General features: G+C 56.7%; 1 protein-coding gene across 1 annotated transcript in view; it reads right to left on the bottom strand.

Moving 5' to 3' along the window:
- Positions 1-11864, bottom strand: part of SPSB1 (splA/ryanodine receptor domain and SOCS box containing 1) — a 66708-nt gene extending 54844 nt beyond the window's left edge. Inside the window, exon 1 of the mRNA XM_027060508.2 lies at positions 11676-11864. The gene's annotated coding sequence lies outside the window, so the exon portion shown is untranslated. The remainder of the gene's footprint in view (positions 1-11675) is intronic.
- Between the last annotated feature and the right edge of the window lie 6731 nt (positions 11865-18595).

Here is an 18595-nt window from a genome sequence, read left to right as displayed (position 1 = left end):
CCCAGCCTTGGACAACCGGCACACACTGTTGTGGCTCACCTCCCCCTCACATCCTCCGCAGAGCCCCAAATTCTACCCAGGCGGCCGTCAGCAGGTGCTTGCCAGGATCGTGCCGTGTCAGTGCAGCGACGAGGCACGAGACTGTCCAATTCTCATAAAACGCAGCTCACGAGCTGCTTACCCAAGAAACCTCCGTGACTGTACTTCCTACACGGGTGCTGGCACGCACAGGGCTCAGAACCGCAATCCTCGTACCCTGGCTCCCGCCTGCAGAGCCCCTGACGCGGGGAGCGGTCATGAATCCCAGGATGGGGGCTGCTGGCTGCCCGACTGTACGGTCACTACAAATCATCAAAGTGGACATTTACAGGGGCGCCTGCGGGGCTCGGTCGGTCGCGCATTTGACTCTTGATTTCGGCTCAGGTCATGATCTCACCGTTCGTGAGACGGAGTCCCATGTCGTCCGTGAGGTCGAGTTCGGCGCTGTCAGTGAGGAGCCTGCTTGGAATTCTCTCTCTGCCCTCCCCTGGCTCTCACGTGCACGTGTGCACACACTCTCTCTCAAAATAAACAAAGAAACATTTTTTAAAAAGCGGACGTTGGGGCGCCTGGGTGGCTCAGTCGGTTGAGCATCCGACTTCAGCTCAGGTCACGATCTCGCGGTCTGCGAGTTCAAGCCCCGCGTCGGGCTCTGGGCTGATGGCTCAGAGCCTGGACTTGCTTCCGATTCTGTGTCTCCCTCTCTGCCCCTCCCCCGTTCATGCTGTGTCTCTCTCTGTCTCAAAAATAAATAAACGTTAAAAAAAAAATTAAAAAAAAAAAAAAGCGGACGTTCACGATGGGTGAGCTGCATGGCATGTGGATTACATCTCAGCAAGACGGCTCGGATCGAATCCTGCATTAAGTCCTGCTGTATACACTCTGAGCCTTGAAGAGACAGCATCCCGCTCTAATACCCAGGAAAGCCGGGTTCTCCCTGCTTTTGTCTTTTTAAAAATTCAAGGAGAACAATTACACCAAGGCAGAAACTTGGGTCATCACAAGGGCTCCTGTATCTCCGTGCTGGCTTCTTCTCTGGCTGAAGGAGGGAAAGCCAACTCCATTTTTCTACTTTGCCCAAACACAGCTACGTTATCTGGTTCCCCAGGGATGCTCCAAACCCACCTTCGCAGAAAGAAAACAGAGGTCACATCCCTAATACCCAAAAGGTGGCGGATCAAGCCACGTCTCGTGCCCGATACCCAGCAATTCAGGCAGAACCATCGTGCCTGGCCCCTGACCTTGACCTTTATCTGCTCCTGCCGGTTCACCAAAATGTTCTGGGGAAAGGGCAGTCGGGCCAGGGAGCGGGGGGTGGGGGTGACAGAAGACCACTTCCAGTCTGCTTCTAGGACAGTGGCCTCTAAGCTTATTTTCAGCAGTTCAAACAATTTCCCCCAAAGCTAAGTCTTGCACAGAACGCTGCACCCCTCAAAACAAAAAAAAAAGATCAAAGTCGGCCTGTTCTGGTTCCAATGACCGTCTCCCCACTCTGGCACGGCCCGAGGCTCTGAGGGAAACCAGCAGCCGGGGGATGTGGTGTCCAAAGCCACAAGATCCCCATCCGGCCCTTTCTGGGACTTTGAGGTTATCCCCTGGAAAGCAGGACCTTTCCAGAAAGCAGCGTGTCCCGTGCACATGAACAAGACGCACGAACAGCAGTCACGTGGCACTGGGTCACGGAGATGGGGGGCTCACGACACCAGCCTCGGCTCCTGCACGTGCCCCAAATTTTCCATGAAAATAACGCACGTAAACGCTGACACGGAAGCAAAACCTCAGGAGTGGGGAGACACCCTGGGGGATGGGGGGACCCGGCCTTGGTGCAGCCCTCAGCTCAGACATGGCCCCTGGGTCGGTGCTGTCCGGGCATCTCCCTCAGGGGAGGCACCGTGACAGCGAAACAGCACCGGCATTCAGTGCGTATTGGCTGAATGACGAAGGAATTAAAAAAAAGAAAACCTTATCCCGAGCTGTCTAGACACCCCGAGGGTGACACGGTGGTGAGGAAGGCAGGCTTGCTGGGACCCTGGGGTCCCAAATGTGGCCCGCTAGGGTAGAACCAGGAGAGCGGGGAAATCCCTATTGTTTTGAACATCACATTTCTCCAAAGAAGATGAAGTTTGTTTCAAGGGACCCTGACATTTAGATATAATTTATGCATAATTAAACACATTTCACACTGGTGTTGCCCCTTAGTGTGATTCTTCCAAGCTTCACAAATGCAAGGTGACCTTTCTCATTAGGGCTTCTCAAAATCTCCAAACCGCCAAGACCCTCAGACAAGCAAACACCCTCACACGTCTCCCCCTGCACCCGCCCCCCGTCCTCAGAGTAATTAAACAAGGAGGTTCTGATTCCCAGGTCCTCCCGATCTGTCCGGGGGCTCGTCCCCCAGAAAGCCATGTCGGTGCCCCAAGACCTTGGCACGCTCCCCCCAGCTCCCCCTGCCCCAAAACTGCTGTCCTCTGAATCCTGTGTTTTATGTCAGGGCCGCATGAGGCCCCCTGGGATCAGCCTAGCAGACAGATCCCTCCACCACGGCCCATTTCCTAGGCGGCCCGAAGGAAGCCCCGGCAGGTGCAGAAGCCTCACGGAGCCTCCCCACTGCCCTGCACCAGGCCACGGTGCAGCACCGCACCAGCCAAAAACTCCAGCCTTGGCCAGACCTGCAGCCAAACTGCTGATGGTTAATGGTCTGCCGGGAGAGTCCCCAGAGCGTCCAGGCAAAGGGACCAGGGCCTTGACTGGGGCTCCTATGAGGACCTGGCCAGAGTGTTCAATGAAGGAGGCAGAGGCGGATGGAGACAAACATTTCTAGTTTATCCGTCCTTCTTAGGAATAGCTTTTGGGGTGACTGGGGTGGGGAAGGCCCAGGGTACCTCCTACCCACCCCTGGGCCTGGCATCCGGGGCCTCCCTGCTACACAGCAGCTTCCCGTGATCCTCCTCCTAATGGCCAGCCCCTCCTCCTTGGGGTCACTCTACCTCCCTGCCCCCTACCACGAACGCCACCACCCCCCCACCCCCCCCAGCCTAGAACAGTGCTCCTGCACAGTCACACGAGGCTCTCTGTGCCCAGCCAGCACCCCCGGCAGGTTGGCCAGTGTTTCCTGCACACGCCTGTCACCTGTCATCTCTACCTGCTCCGTCACAGACGCTTGAGGGCTTAGGGCCGCTTCGCACGACTCCAGCGTCACGCCTGGCGACAGGAAGTGCTACACGATGTCAGCGTGTTCACCAGAGCAGAAAGAACACGGGCCAGCTGTATGTCACCCATGTAGCCATGTCCCCTCCAGCAACTTAGAAAACATCTCTGAAGCTCACTTTGCTCCTCTGTTGAGGGGGAGGTCATACCTAATCCCTAGGGCTGTTTGAAGAATTAGAACTCGGTCTATAGCAGCAGGGGCCTCAGGCCTGACACACAGCAGCCATCTGATAAAGGTTAACACTGTTTCTGGAAGATCGTACTTCGATCAGAACAGGAGCGGACACGACCTCCCCAAAATGCTGGCCGGAGGCTGGGAGGGAAAAGGCGGGGAAGAAGCTGTCAGGGGCTCCAATGACGGAAGAGCCAACGTTCCCCGAGGCGGTGACAGGTCAGGTCTTGTCCCAAGCCAGGGCCCGCCGCTGGAGTGCCGGTGACCCAGCCAAGGGTGGCCACAGAGCAAACGGTGCGCCCGTCAGGGCATCCCTGCTCCAGAGCTCTGGGTCCTAGCTCAAACGAGACAGAGACAGTCCATCCGCTTGGGGCCCGATGGTCAGGTCTCAGCCACCATGGGGAGGGAAGGAGAAAGCGTGACTCACGAGAGCTGCGGCTCTGGTGGCAGACGGGCCGGCAGGATTTGAAAGTGGCACCAAATTATATTGTCAGTGATCCATTCTGGAAACAGCCACCGGCCCCAGGTGGCCTGGGGGGGTGGGGGAGAAAAAGCTCTGTGAGATACTGGCCCCCCAGCCCCAGAGCCGGTGCGCGTGGGGACACATGTGGCATCGCTGAGCGAGGTGGGGGATGGCTGCACAAAGTGAGCTTGAGGCCAGGTCATGCCCTGAAGGCCACATCACGGATCTGGGGAATTTTCCGTAAGAGCAATGGCCCTGTTGATGGGCTTTGAGAAGGGAGTGAGCGTCGTCGGGTGTTCATTTTAAAAAGATCACTGGATGGGGCACCTGGGTGGCTCAGTGGGTTAGGCGTCCGACTTCGGCTCAGGTCATGATCTCGCGGTCCGTGAGTTCGAGCCCCGCGTCGGGCTCTGTGCTGAGGCTCAGAGCCTGAAGCCTGTTTCAGATTCTGTGTCTCCCTCTCTCTCTGACCCTCCCCCATTCATGCTCTGTCTCTCCCTGTCTCAAAAATAAATAAACATTAAAAAAAATAAAAAGATCACTGGAAAAAGTTTAACACAATGAAAAGGATGGCTGGGAGCAGGAGGGCGGTGGCTGGGTCTTGGGCGCCAATGGATGCGGAGAGGAAGGCAGGTGTTTAGAGTTCTAGGTGAACGTTTTAGACGAGCTGTCTGAACAGAACCACCCCCACCTTCAAGCGGCCCCCACGTGAGCCAGGAAGGGAAACGCAGCTTCCATTCAGGAAACACTGAACTTTCCACGCCAAACGTAATTAGCCAGAAGCCAGACACAAAAGGTCCCAGAGTCGATGATTCCATTTATAGGAAATGTCCAGAATACACAGATCCAGAGAGACGGACGAAGGCAGACTGCTGGCTGCCAGGGGCTGGGGGAGGGGGCGGGCGGGGGGATAGCCATCGGCTATGGGGTTTCCCTTTGGGTGATGAAAATGGTGGGAACGTGGGGTGCCTGGTGGGGGGGCTCTGTTGGTTAATAGTCTGATTCTTGATTTCGGCTCAGATCGTGACCTCACGGTTCCTGGGTTCGAGCCCCACGTCGGGCTCTGGGCTGACAGTGTGGAACCTGCTTGGGATTCCCTCTCTCTCTCTCTCTCTCTCTCTCAAGATAAATAAATAAGCATGTTTTAAAAAAGAAAAAAATGTTGAGAACTAAGAATGCTTAGTTTTAGGTTGTACGGAATTCACCTCAATTTAAAAAAAAGCAGTATCGCAGAGCATATTAAGGGGCCTCCTGCAGCTAAGGGCTCTCCAATGAGCCGCCAATCCCATTTCTGCTGCGGGTGCCATCATATCCCCACAAACCCGGGGTCCCTTTGACCCCCATGTCAATTTCTCAGGCCACGGTGACATCCAGTCTTCCAGCCTGGCCCCTCTGGCCACTCACTTCCGCTGCTCCCCTTCTTCATGGCAGAGCTTGGCGGGTGAGGGTGTAGACCCGGGAGCCTGGGAGCTGGGCTCCCAGCTCCTCCCCTCAGGCCCCAGTGGCCCTGAACGTCTGTCTTCCCGTCTGTAAAATGGGGCTGCACCGCCCTACAGGCCTTACCGACGGCATGAGGACTAACTATACGCACATGGGGCATCGGAGGGCCCACCGGGACCGCCAGCCTCCCGCCAGCCTCCAGTGGTCACCAAGCCCAGCACCAGGCCTGAAGTTCTGAGACCAGCCCTTCAACCTGACTTCTCCGCGGGCCCTTCCTCCTCCGTTTCGTCCAGGCCCTCAGCCACCGCCTTGAGGAGCCCAAGTCACGTTCAAGAAGCATCCCGCGCCCGGGCCCCTCTCCCCACAGGGCCCTCCCGGTGTCCTGTGGCCTCTCGGCCTCACTCAGCCCTACCCCAGCCACAGGCCAGCCCGTGCTCGCCTCCTGCACCTGCTATCCTCCCACCTGGGGTGCCCACCCGCCTCCCCCTGCCCTCTCCTTGTCACCCTCTCCGCGACGCCCAGGTAAGGTCATCAGGGGAGACAGGCCGGTCTCCCCCACTAGACAGACAGGTCTCTGAGAATGAGGCCCGCCCCCCCCCCCCCCCGCCTTCCTTCGGATCCTCTGCCCAGTAGACTGGCCACACATGGAGGGGCTTAAAAATGTTTGCGTGAAAGAATGAATGACAAGAAGTCCAAAATAGCTCAGACGGCTTGTTTTGGACTTCTGGACCTCCCACAGGGTCACGGGGGACATTCTGGGCAGTCAGGGGGCGGGTGATGGGTGAGTCCGTGGGGAGTGAAGCCACCAGCCCCTCAGGATGTCGGGGCTGTGCACTGCGGCCAGTGCTGATGCACGTCACCGCCCTGAAACCTCACGGCCACCCCATGAGGCGGCTGTCACACCGCACAGTCAGGGTGGCCGACGCTCTGAGGGAAAGCCGGGGTCTGGGCCGCCCCTGAGCCCAGATTAGGTCTCTCCAAGCCCTGCTGGGAACCACTGAACCGCCAGCCCTGCCCGCGCGCACCCGTCCAACAGGTACCTAGGAGACGCCTACTGTGTGCGCTGAGCGCTGGGGACAGAGCGGTGAGCGAGACCCCGTGTGGCCTGGCCCTGCCCACCCCACCCCCCACCCAGGCTGTCCAGCGGGACAACTGCCAGCTGCGCGCGGCGCCTCGAGAGGGTGAGCGTGTGTCTGGCTGGGTCTCCGGGTGGAAGGTGGAGGCAGGCCTCCCGCCACGGGAACACCCCGTGAGCAAGCGTCCCTCTGGGAGGGACACTTTTACAAGCGGGGGGCACCTGGGTGGTTTGGTCGGTCGGTTACACATCGGACTCTCGGTCTCAGGTCAGGTCACAATCTCACGGTTTGTGGATTCGAGCCCCTCGTCCGGCTCTGCGGCCCCCACCCTGTACTGACACCGATGGACGGATAAGCAAAATGAGGCAGATCCATACAATGGAGGATTATTCTGTTTTGAAAAGGAAGGACGTTCTGACGCAGGCTGCAACACGGACGACCCCCGACAACATCAGGCTGAGGAGACCAGCCAGTCAGAGAAGGACAATCCGCAGGACCCCGCCTAACTGAGGGAGCGCTGGGAGTCAAACCCGCAGAGACGGAGGCAGAATGGAGGCAGCCAGGGGCCCGGGGACCCTGTTTCTAGAAGAAAGTGCCACAACGAGGGTTCTACCCCAGGCATGCCTCGGCTCATGCCAGGATCTCTTCTAGTAACCCCTTGGAAAAGAAGGTTCCAAAATTTCTACTTCAGCCCAGGCCTCCCACAAGAGCCCCAGGCCTAGCTGCCGTCCCGACACATCCATAGGCCATTTCTATCTGGGACAGGTGCAAGGTACCTCCACGCCCCTGGCCCCCAGCCCTCGCTATGGGGTCACCACCCACTGTGACCCCCCAAACTAGCGAGGAGGCTGACAGACATCGGCATGTCCAAACAGCTCTCAAACCTGTGGATTTCACCTTGAAAACACCGCCAGCCTCCGCCCCAACCAGCAGGAAACAGATGCACAGACACAAGGAAGCATTTTGAATAATCACAGGCCCCCAAACAGCCAGCAGCTGTGTGGCCACAAGCAGCCTGTCTGACAAGGGCTGTTCACAGCTGGCACAGCTGTCAGGACCTTGTCACCAGGTAGACCCTGGATTTCTCCTCCGTGTGGCATTTACGTGTCACATGCCCAGAGTCTTGGGCCCAGATCACCCGGCGCCTCCCTCGTTTTCCCAGAGGCACCCCGAGGGTGGCAGGTGCCCCCACCCTTCTCCGCCTGTCCGTCACCCGCACGGTGACTTCAAGATGGTCAAGGTTGGGTTTAAGATTGGGCCGGGTGCCATGTTTGTTGACAAATGACTCCCACGTCCCCTGCTACCCAGGTGCGATCTCGAACGCCCGTGCCTGCACAAGGCCCAGCCTCCATGGGGGCTGGGGCGGGGGGGGGGGGGGCAAAGCAGGGCTGAGTCTTTCAGGGTCTCCTCCCCATCTCCACGGGAGACCCAGGGGAGCTGATGTGGTTTGTCCGATGACCAGCAGACTGATTCATTTGTCATGTTGAGCAATGAACAGGATTTTTAAAACACAAAACAAGCAAGAGGCTTTCCCCAAAACTCTGGGGTTGGGGGACAACAAGACGGATCCCCCAGTGAGCCGTCCTCACCTTGCCACAGCCAGGAGGGACCCTCAACTCCAAGTCGGGAGGAATACACTTCCCCCGACTTGCCCCCAGGGAATCACACTCCACCTCTATGAGACTTGATATTTCCCCTTACACGCTTAGGAACTACTTACAGATGACCTGAGGTTTGCTTCAGAATGGTCCAGCCTGAGTGTGCACACGTGTATGTAGACGTGCGTGTGGATGCGTGCACACGTGTGTGAGCATGGGCGTGTGTATGTGCTGACCCTTGAAGCTGGTGAGGGCACCTTATACTCTTCTCCCAACTTTGGTAGGTGTTGGAAATTTTCCATCATAATAAAAACTTTTCATTAAAAAAAATAGCAGGGCCGCCTATGTGGCTCGGTCGGTTAAGCGTCCGACTTCGGCTCAGGTCGTGATCTCACGGTTGGTGGGTTCGAGCCCCGCGTCGGGCTCTGTGCTGACGGCTCACGGCCTGGAGCCTGCTTCAGATTCTGTGTCTCCCTCTCGCTCTGCTCCTCCCCCACTCACGCTCTGTCTCTCTATCTCTCAAAAATAAATAAACATTAAAATTTACAAAAAAAAATAGCCCACGCTTCTTGGAGAAAAGGCTAAGGTGATGGCGGTGGCATGCTGTGCTGAGTAAAGGCTTACGCACCAAAATTAGTGTTAGAGTTTTGTTCCACCAGCCAGTAGCGGCAAGACTTTGGCCAAGTCATGTGGCCATTCCAACCCCAGGAAAACCAGCTCGCTGCCCTGGGTTCTTAGGAAAAGCACAGGGTTAATGCGTCAAGGACTCAGATCACAGCCTAGTGCTGGCACATTCTACAAAACCATTTCTTATCACTGCCATCATCATCATCAACATCATCATCACCTCCAATAACATCCCGCCTGTAAAGCACTTAGTAGCACATGCCCGGCACCTGTCTATGAGCTAGACTTTTACTCTTAGATCAGGAGGAACTCCCTCTATCAGATAACTGGGAAAAGGCAAAGCATTATGTTTCTTGAAAGGAACCGGTGTGGAATTTCTGGACAAAACTCTGAACGCCGTAGAGTCGGAGGTTTTGCTGAATGTGCAAATGCATCGGCAGGCAAGTCTCTGCTCCCCCGAGGAGAGGGAAGGTCCAAGAAGGGACCAGGCGCAGCGAGGAGAGCACAGAGAGCACCGCATCGCCCTTAGTGAGCAGGGGCAGCGCTGGCCTCCACCGGCTGGACCCCCAGCCCATTCCCAGGCCCCAGTGGAGAAATTAAACATCTATGCCGATTGCCCAGGGGTCCACAGAGTTTTAGAGGGCAGCCCCAGGAGCCCACTGAAGGGTGGTTTTAGCCTTGCTGGAGCAGCCCAAGGAAGGCAGCCTCACCCAGCAACAGAGTGACATCACCCAGGGCCCCTGGCAGGACCACTCCTTCCTAGGAGCCCCGCAGCCCCCACCAATCGCCCCGCGGCCCCGACCTCCCTGAAGCCAGATCTGCCCCTGCTTGTGACTGTCAGAACCACTGCGGTCCATGGGCCACGGCTTTTATTCTTCTTGCTTCCCTGGTGGTAGCCAGGCTGGGAAAGAAAAGGATTTGTGAAGTTATTGCATTAGGCCACCCCACACCTCCCCATCTGCAAACACACACACGCACACTCTCTCTCTGTTTCTTTCTGTCTTTCCCTCTCTTTACTGGGTAAAACCCTGTCTGCAAAAGAAAAGGCAGTAAGAGAACGAGAAGTGCTTAAAATGATCTAATCGGGCCCATCACCTGACAGCTGGGCAGCTGCGAGGTGCCTGGCCCATGACCTCAGCACGGGAGGCAGTAACCGGCAGCCACAGCCAGGGGTCTGGAGACCGTCCACAGCCCTGGGTCTGCTGTTTGTGTAAGCCAGCCACCCTCTCTGGACCTCTGCTGGGAAGGGAAAGGCTGGCCTACGCAGATGCCCTGCAAGTAAGACGGGGCTTCCCCAGCTCCATGATTCCTTAGCAGGGTGGGAGGGGGGGGGGGCGGATGCCTGTCTATGCCTCTCATGCTTAATCTAGCACTTTCCACCACCCAGAGGGGCAGTATCAGATAGGGATGGGACACAGAAGGGAGGAGCGCCCCCCCCCCCCCGCCGCCTTCCTTGCTCGCTGTCCTCAATAATCGGGGATGAAGTTCTGGGCCCCCTCCCCAGCTGTCCTACCCCGGGAGAGAATTCTGCCAAAGACACCAAACTGGAGTCACCGGGGGATGGCGTTGTTTTACCATGGCCACCTGTTAAAACTCAGCTCATGACCAGTTTCTGATGCTCCAGGCTGGAGTGTTTGATTAAATATTACTCACTCAGGAAGCAGCCCCTGCCAACTCACCCCCAAACCGTGCGGCTCATTTTCGGAGAAAAAGAGAGGGAGGGAGAAGGAGCCTGCCTGGGTCCTCCCGAGCCGGCACCACCGGCAGGGTATCCCTGCACCTGGTCCCCGCACAGCCCACTTTTGAGAACCAGGCAAGGGAAGTCAAGTAACCAGCCCTCAGTAACCAGCAGCCCCACTGCCAGGTTACCATGGGGGGCATGCACACCCTCACTCGCAGAGAAGCACACTCACCCCGCACCGACACACTCACACTCACCCCAGGCACACACGCAGAGACACATGCCCTAACTCACCCACAGACATGCAGAAACATTCAGAGACACACACAGACCCAGAAGCACAGTGCAGACACACACTTAATCTCACATGGACACACCCTCAGACACACCCACACAGGCAGGCTCAGAGACACACATTCACACTGTCACCAGACCTCTTGCACACACACAGACACGCTCTCAGGCACACACCACACACACACACACACACAGACTCTCTTGTAGCCTCCCATCAGGGCAAGCCACGGCGCCAGGGGCCAGTTAACATTCCAGGAACCTTTGCCTTGAACTTGAACAGGACAACTACCAGGTCCGCACACACCCGGGGCGCGCAGACTGAGCCATCCCGCGGTTCCACCGACCCACCCAGACTGCTCTGGTTTTTCTGTTTTAATCGATTTGCTGACACAACACTCGGCTCCCCCTTGGCTCCCCCTTGGTTGCCGGGAGAAGCTGCGGCGGCTCCGGGACGGCGGAGAGGGCGGCGCCGCCCGGGGTGTCGCCCGGCGGGCTCCCCGGGGGAGGCGCGGAGGACAGGGCGGGGGGAGCCCCGAGGGGGCCAGTAAGGGCCGCGCTGCAGAGCCGGGTCCCGACTGGCGGGAAAAGCGAAACTAAGTTCGCGGAGCGGGGTCGCGCTGCCCCCGTGTGGGAGGGGCAGGTCAGCGCCCCCGCCTCCACCGCGGGGACAGTCGCGGTCGCAAGAGGCCCCCCCCTCGGGGCGCCCCGGCACCTGGAAGTCGGCGGGGGCCGCTGCGCGTCTGGGTCCCCTCCCCGGGTCTGCGGTAGCTGAGCCTCGACCCCCGGCGCGACGGTGGCCGCGGCCGCCGGGGACCACCGCCCTGTCTCGCCCCCGCAGGTGGGATCCGGGGCCGCCGCGACCCGCAGGCGTCCGCAGCGGCAGCGGCGCTGGGCGGCGCCCCGGCCCCCTCGCCCGGGACCTGTGGCGAGAGGAGGGTTCCCCGCGGGACCCTCAGCCACCAGGTCCCCAGCGCCCAGCCCCGCGCCCACCACTCAGTCCCCGACCGCCGCCATGCCCGCGCCCACCCCGCCCGGACCCCCCACCCACCCGGTGCCCGTGCCCGGCTCTGCCTACCGCGCCAGGGAGGGCCGCCTGCGCCGCCGCCGCTCTCCGGGGCCGAGGAGGCCGGGGCGCCCCGGGCCGCGCCCGCCGCAGGGAGTGAAGTCGTCTCCTCCCGCGGCCCCGGCGCCAGCGCCTGGAGCCTGGTTCCTGCTGCGAGCGCGCGGGCAGCCCGAGCGCGACTTCTGTGCAAAGAAGAAAAAGCAGGCGAGGGCTTTAAAGTGCAGGGAGAGAAACGCGCCGGGGGGGGGCGGGGACGCTCCGCCCCGCCCCTCCCACCCCGCCAGCCCCGCCCCTCGGCTCCCGCCCGGGCCCCGGCTCCCGCTCCCGCGCGCCGGGCGCTGTGCGCCGCAGGGGCAGCCGCGGGGCGCCGGGCGGCGGGGGCGCCCCCTGTGCCGCCCCCTCCTCCTCCCGCCCCACCGCCCCACCCGGAGGCCATCGGGGCGCGCGCGGGGCGGCACCGGAGCTTCGGTCCCTCCGGAGGCGTCTTCGGGAAGCGCCGGGCAGCCTCCGCTGGGCGAGAGGCCGGGGTTGCAACACCCGGCGGGCCGCGGCTGGGGGCAGACGGGGGGGGGGGGGGGGGGAGGGCGGGGGGAGAGGGGCTTACTAATAATAATTTTTAAAACCTCTTGGGAGGGTGGGGGTTGTTTCAATAACCTTGGGAGCAAGGCCTTGCTTGCCTCATCCGAAATTCCCAGCAGTTTAAAGTTCCGCAATTCGAAGGCACAGGGGAGGAGGACGCAGGGACCGTACTCACAAGGGACCGGGCTCTCTGGGCTCCCGGACCTCGCGGGCCCCCAGGCACGTTGGCTCAGGACACACAGCAGGCGGCGCTCCGTGAGTGTTTGTTGAATGAATGCGCGAGCGATTGCCCGCTGTAGGACCTCCACCCCCGAAGAAACTTCTTATAGAGTCTTGGGGCTCTTGGCTCGTCCCAGGAATTTTCCTCCTCAACCCTAGAACTGGGAACGTCCTAAAGAAATTAGTGTGTGTGTTTTTTTAATGTTTTTATTTATTTTTGAGACAGAGAGAGACAGAGCACGAGTGGGGGAGGGGCAGAGAGAGGGGGAGACACAGAATCTGAAACAGGCTCCAGGCTCTGAGCTGTCAGCACAGAGCCCGACGCGGGGGGTGGGAACTCACAAACCGTGAGATCATGACCTGAGCCAAAGCCTGACGCTTAGCCGACTGAGCCACCCAGGCACCCCAAAAGTTTGTTTATTTTGAGAGAGAGAGAGAGGAAAAGAAAGTGTGAGTGGAGGAGGGACAGAGAGAATCCCAAGCAGGCTTTTCGCTGCGAGCACTGGGGCTCAAACTCACCAACATGAGGTCCTGACCTGAGCTGAGATCAAGGGCAGAGCGCTTAACCGACTCAGCCACCCAGGCGCCCCTGTTTTTTTTTTTCTTTTTTTTAATTAAAAAAATTACCAAGCCCCCACTGACTGCTGTGGTCCGCGTGAGCCTCCGTGGGCATTCTGGAGGCTCAGTTAACATTCCTGCTTCCAGTTGTCTGGGAACCCAGACCGCTGGGGTGGGCAGGCATTGTCAGCAGCCCAGGGGCCCTTGGAATGTAGAGCATGGGACCCCCTGTCGCCACTTTGCAATGCGAGGACGTTAGTTGGCCCAGGGTGTAATAGCACTTGGGACAACTGTGAAAACATCCAGGAAGGCCGGGGCTTTCTTAGTTACTGGTATACCTGGGAGGAGTCTGATTGCTGCAGAGCACAGCCTCTTCTGGGTTCTGGGTCTCTCCCCTGGAGGAGTAAGCACGGAGGGGTGTCTCACACAGGAGGTGTGCACCCCTCGCCAGCCGCTGTCCTCTCCTGGAGCTGTTGCCGCAGCCTCATGAGTGGAAGTCCTCCAGGCTCCGCCTCTTATTCTGGAGGAGACCTTTGGGGACAGACTGGAGCAGATTGTGTGTAATTCCAGTGGTGAGATCTGTTCATTTAGGGCCGAAGACCTCACCTTTGATGTGTGGGCCCTGAAATAGATGGTTCCCAATTAGGAGTCCTCAGCACCCCTACTCCACCCTCCTTCAGCATTAATCTTGAAATCTCAGCTTTGAGCCAGTTGGGTAATTAGATCCTGCTGACCTAAATTTCCCAAAGGAATCGCTGGGGGCGTGAGCCTTCCTTCTCTCCTCCAGGACTCTGGGCAGGTAGGCAGGACCACGCTGGAAAGCTGGTCATCTTGCGGTGACCCTCTGTGGTACGGGGCGCTGTTGAGCAATTGTGGAGACCAGAAAGGGATATATGCTCATCCTATCAGTGCTGATACTATTGTTTGCTAAAAAGATACAAAACCTTGCAATAGTGTGACATCAGCTGATAAACATCCAGGAATTTGAGGGCTGACTCAAGTCTTAACCGATCTGTGCTCCACTGGGGTGAGTAGGGAGGGGGGGGGCTCTGGGCCTGGTGATGCCACCCCCCAACTCCATTCCCCTGCCCCGCCAACCCCTCCCCCTTTCATCACTGGCATCGGCACATATAATTCATTCCCTTCTGTAATCTGCCTCAGGAAAATGACAGGAAGAAATTACTAGATAGCAAATTAACATCAGCTGGTTTTTTCTGACGATGGAAAATCTGTCCAGGGAGACCTTGGACACCTTTGAGCCTTTAGAACAGAATCTTCTATCCTCACAAGTTCTCATCTCCCAGAGCACCCACCTTCTCTGGGTCCCTCTTGCTGCCTGAAGTGAATGGAGAAGGGTTTTAAAATTAGACAAACCCCAGCTCTGCCATTCACTGCCTGTATGACCTTGAACAAATTACTTAACCTTTCTGAGACTCAGTTTCTCCATCTGTAGAACAGCTCTATGTGTTTCCCATGATTTGCTGGGGGAGGGGCAATCATCCCACAAATACTGAGTACAACATGTGCAGGGCAATGTGTTAGAATGAAACCAGAGGTTTTTGAGGAATTTCAGAACAAGAGACACATTTTAGATATTATTAGTGACAAAACAAACAAACCAACCCCAAAACAAAAGCAAACTTTCCGGGGAAAAGCATGGGATCCATACACGAAAGGGTAGCAAGATTCACCAGAACAGAAAGAACACTGAAGCATATTAATAAAATGTAGGTCCATTCTGCATCCCTAACATAAGATACACTTATCTCATGAAGTGAAATTGAAATCCAGTGGACCTAATCTTACAGAACTTTGATTTTACAGCTTTCGTGAATTAGTACATATTGATTCATTTCCTAAACTCTTGGCCTTAACTGGCTTTGGGTTTCACACAGAGGCATGTGTTGTTAGACAGTGACACCTGCTGGTAAATTATGGTATTGCAGTGTAGCTCTATCAGACATTATTAATCATCAGTATAAAGGGGAAATGTGGAGAAGAATTGGGGGAACTTTAAATGAGACACTAGGTGATAACCAAGCTTGAGGAGACTTCCTGTGACCTTGAGAAGAGATGATCTTGGGCTCATGATACCAATTATTGCAAAGTTCTTCAAAAACACTTGCAGTGAATTAAAAGTGAGCAGGCTACAGTGTTGGTGCCTGTTTTAACTCTTTACCAGAGACTTTCAGTGTGTTTTTTCCCCGTGGGATGATATCTTCAATATTACAGGAAAACCCCATAATAGAAGTAAAGCAATCCTTGAAGTATTTATTCACTTAATCCTTCAGTATTTTTAAAAATTAAATAGTGAAGCACTGAATGAATAAATATTAAACAGCACTACTCTGTACACAAGAGAAAGAAGAGTAAAAAAAAAAAAAATAGACCAGGTTCCTGACCTTAGAAAATTTCAATTTAAGTGGGAGAGACAGACAGTAAATGGTAGGCGAGATCATTTCAGATAGTAATAAGTGATCATAAATAATCACTTGTTATGTAAGTTTGCTCCATGGTCTATTTTTCTTTGGACAGAGATCTGTATTCCGTGGCCTTAGTTCATACTTGCTTTCAGACTCTACATAAAGATTCTAGAAAGGTCATCCTTCTGTTCCCAGAATGACAGATCAGAGACCTCTAATAGTCAGGAACGTGTTTTTCCTTCCCGTCCCCCACAGCAGGGCTTGGTAGACACCCTGAAAATGAGCCCAAACTGACTGGTCCAGCCTCTCTCGGGGTCCCCCAGCCCCAGCGAGGGGGTCAGCTGCCTCACTCCCTCAGCAAGCACTTACTGGGAACGAGCTATGTCCTCCTCTGTGCCAGGAGCTTGTGAAGTTAACACTGGTCTCACAGAGACCAGTCTGAAGACTGAAGATGGACCAGTTCCCATCCTGAATCCTGGAAGAGCATCTCTAAGATCTTGGCACATTGGTCCTGCCATCCTTCTGCAGAGAGCCCGGCACATTCTGGCTGGGATTGGTGATGCCCGTTCTGGCTGGACTGTTTCCTCATCAGGGGTGCCCTGAGTTGCTCTCCTTAGGGGACACCAGGTTGCAATAAGGAAGGATTAAGGCATCCAAACCCATAAGATGGTCACAGATACATATATTTTTTTTAAGCTAACGTTTGTTGAATGCTTATAATGTGCCAGCTACTGTGCTCTGCCCTTTACACGTATCATCTCCTGTGACCCCCCCCCCCCCCGCCACCACGAGGTAGGTACTATGATTATCTACATTTTACAAATGGAAAGCTGGGATACAACGTGGCGAAGAAGATCACCCAGAGTCGCCCGGCCGGCAAGTGGCAAGACCAGGACTTGAATCTGGAGGCACTCAAAAGCCCCAGCCGTCTGTTGGCCCCGGTTGGACCGACGCCTGTGAACCCAGGGCGCCAGGAGCACCAAGGGACAGAGAGAAGATTAAGTGCCACCGTATCAGCCTACAGAAGGGGTCAGGCACAGAACCACAGCCAAACGGGAGACAGACCCGACGAGGAAATGAGCGGACGGCCCCTCCCGGGGGTGGCTCTGCGGCCAGGTGGAGGGTGAGAAGGGAGGTCAGAAGAGTGAGGTACCAAGATGGCCAGCAGTGGGCCCAGCTCCACGTTCCGTTCATTTGACGCCAACCCCCCCTCCAGGAACTCCCCACACCGTCCACTGCCTACCGTCTCCTCTACACATCCATCCTATGCCATGGGGACTGGGGTTGAAGAGCTTGCCCCCCAAAATCCTTGCCCACACTCAACCTGTGAATACGACCTTATATGGGAATAGGTCCATACTGTCTTCAAGTTAAGATGAGGTCATGCTGCGTTAGGGTGGGACCTAACCCAATGGCACGTGTCCTCGTAAGAAGAGGGAGTGTGGACACGGAGCAGAGTGTGATGTGACGGCAGGGATTGGAGGGCGGTGTTTACAAGCCAAGGAACGCCAAGGATCGCCAGCAACCACTACAAGCCAGCAGGGGCAAGGAAGGATTCTCTCCCAGAGCTTTCGCAGGGAGCGCGGCCCTGCTGACAGCCCGATCTTGGACTTCCAGCCCCCAGAACTGTGAGAGAATACATCTCCTGTTGTCCAAAGCCACCCGCAGGAAGTGATGCACATGGCCTTCATCACCTGTCCCCTGGATGGCCGCCACGGCCTCCTCACCCGTCTCCGTGCTGGCACTCACGGCTCCTCCGATCCGTTTCCTGCTCGGCAGTGAAAGTGTTCTTTGCAACATACCTACGGCACGTGGGCCCTACTCACGCTCTTCCCACAGGGTCCAGGATTCTTACCGTCCCACCCACCCCTAGGCTTGAGGTGGTCTGGCTTCTGCTGCCCCATCAGCCAGCTCTGCATGGCGACCTGTCCCACCTCTCTGGGCTCTGCTGCTTTCCTCCGAGTTCCACGCTCCCTCCTGCCTGGGAGCATCGCCCCACAGCCTCTCCACCTGGATTTCCATCCCATGTGTGCTTTCTGCAGCCACCACTGGTTTCTCCACCTGTTCCCAGCTCCCGCTCTACCTGACCTGATCATTGTCTCCTACCGCCCCCTCTCCCATTTACCCCACCCCACGCTTGTCACAGCGAGAATTTTATACTTACTTATCTCAGACCTTGGCACACATGGGCCCTTGTAACAGTCAGCCGTTGCTGTGTAACAAACCACTCCAAAACTGTGGCTTCCAGCCACGATCATTTATGCTCGCTCACATTTCTGCAGCGGGGAGTGGGGAAGCAGCTGGTCCTGCTGGGCTTAACCGGGTGACTGTGCTTTGGGTGACTTTGCCTCGTTTGGCTCATTGATCTGCTCTGTATGCTCATCCTGGGACTCAGGCAGAAGGCACACTGGAAACCCCTGGGAAGCCCCATGGTGCCAGCACATTTCAATCTCTGTTTGAGTCATGTCTGCTCATCCCCCTGCCCCGCATTGGTCAAAACCAGTCACACGGCTGAGTCCAGTCCTCAATCAGTATTTGTTGACTAAATACATTTGCTTGAACAAGATTAGTCATACGGAAATGGAAGGATAGTCATTGGAAAGCAAGGGACAAGGGAGGAAGAACTCCTTGGGAGGGTCCTGAATGCTTTGCATGGTTGACACGCCCCGGTCCCCATGCTGGACTTCATGAAAATGTCTCCTGGCGACCCCACAACTGCCAGCATTATGCTCCCGTGGGGAGAACACAGGACACTCCCCACCTTCCCCGCAGGGTGAGAAGCACCATCCCTGCTAGGCCCTGGGGGGCCTGTGCTGGGAGAGGGACCACTCCCCCCTTCCCTCCCGCTATCTATCCTTCAGTACACCAGCCCCTCGTGCCTCACTGCCCACGCCTGCCGGCCGGTCAGGCCTGGGCGTTGCTGTCCCCCCTCTCCCCACCCCCAACTTTTCTTGGGAACAACTGCCCAAGAGATTCGGAGGGAATTAGTGATAAGGAATTAAAAGACAAAGCACTACTTGGCTACAGAAAATACACACACGCGCGCGCACACACACACACACACAGATACCAGAAAGGAAATGTTGTAATCTTAGCATACCACGTGGCTCGGCTGTTAAGAATATTTAGATAATCATAATAATGGACACAGCG

The sequence above is a fragment of the Acinonyx jubatus genome, chromosome C1 (genome assembly GCF_027475565.1).
Source record: "Acinonyx jubatus isolate Ajub_Pintada_27869175 chromosome C1, VMU_Ajub_asm_v1.0, whole genome shotgun sequence".
NCBI classification, from domain to species: Eukaryota; Metazoa; Chordata; class Mammalia; order Carnivora; family Felidae; genus Acinonyx; species Acinonyx jubatus.
The sequence above is the reverse complement of the archived record's forward strand: the minus strand, read 5'-3'. Positions and strand labels throughout refer to the sequence as shown.